At 41.6% G+C, this 1,346-nt stretch overlaps 1 protein-coding gene across 1 annotated transcript in view; it reads right to left on the bottom strand.

Moving 5' to 3' along the window:
* LOC110026114 (nuclear pore complex protein NUP160) overlaps window positions 1–1,346 on the bottom strand; it is an 83,552-nt gene that overhangs the window by 45,320 nt on the left and 36,886 nt on the right. The window lies entirely within an intron of this gene.

Genomic DNA, 1,346 nt, shown 5'->3' with positions numbered 1-1,346 from the left:
AAAAGCGGAGAAACTCGAGAAAATCAACGAAAAAGACTCAAGTAAAAGAAAATCCTCAAAACTCCCGGGGAAATCCCGAAAGAAAGAAAAAATAACACGAGTGTTCTGTCTCAAAACTTCGATAAAACAAAGAGAAGATTCGGACGAGGTGGACCGCAAGCACTCGTATGGGACTAGGCTCAGTTATATTTATTCTCGAGGGTCCACAAAGGCTACTCGGTCACCCGAATATATAGAACCCGCCACTAGTCTAGAAGTGTGTCTTGAACCTCACTTAGAGGGTTATTTCCCAGCCTAAACAGATATTCGTCAGGTGGACAACGTATTTTAAAACATATTTTAAAATTTATGTTTTTGACATACACACAAATTTTAAACATGCAAAGAAGAGTTATCAATTTTCGTTTCGTAGAAAAGTATGTTTTTTTTGTTTGAAAATGGTTTATCAAAACTTCTCTTTTTTTTTTTTAAATTTTTTTTTTGTTGTCCACGAGTCGATTACGCTGTCAGGCATAGGACTGCCAACAACCTGAGGAGGTTCGAGCCGACTACCGCTAAACTTATGTCGGTGAAGGATACCATATCCTATTGTTCATCAAATGCCTGGATCTTGATGTTATAGGTTAGGGCATCTTTCTGCTCTATCTTCGGTGTGCCTTTATCATCAACACCGTACGCCCCAAAACGACTACTTGCGACCTTGCTTGATGGTTTCACGTATAGCAAAAGGCTATACGCGGACACTTGATTCTCCAAACCCCAAGAACGCAGGATTAATCAAATCAACCAAATGCTCTCCCAAAATGAGATTTAAAATTTTCCAAACTTTGAAAGAAAATGATCGCGGGGAAACCACCGTCAATATTTCCAAACTCATACTAAGATCGAAATTCCTCCAACTTTCAGATCAATGGATAACCTCATACAATTAAATAAGCACGAAATCTTCCCATAAAACCAGATAAACACTCACAGTCAGGGTCAATAGAGAGGAGGAAACAACCACCAAAGCTCTCGGCCAAGGCAAGGAACGGGGCCAAAAGAGGTTCACGGTTAAAGCAAGGGGCAGCTGCCAAGACCTACAACCAAAGGCAGTCCAAGAGACAATAAATAAGGCTTACGGTTAAGACAACAAAGGACCCAGGAAAGAACTGTTAAAGCTCACGGCTTAAGGCAGCAAAGAGCAGCTGCAAAAGCCCACATCCAAAGCACAAGTAAGACCCACGGCTACGGCAACCCAGAGCACAAAGGGGGCTCACGACTAAGGAAAACAGAAGAAGCACCAATAGCTGCTACAATGCTCCCCCGACAAACACCGAAGGGCAACTAAAGTAATCCTAATTTTT

This window comes from Phalaenopsis equestris, unplaced genomic scaffold, assembly GCF_001263595.1.
Source record: "Phalaenopsis equestris unplaced genomic scaffold, ASM126359v1 Scaffold000352, whole genome shotgun sequence".
Classification (NCBI taxonomy): Eukaryota; Viridiplantae; Streptophyta; class Magnoliopsida; order Asparagales; family Orchidaceae; genus Phalaenopsis; species Phalaenopsis equestris.
The sequence above is the reverse complement of the archived record's forward strand: the minus strand, read 5'-3'. Positions and strand labels throughout refer to the sequence as shown.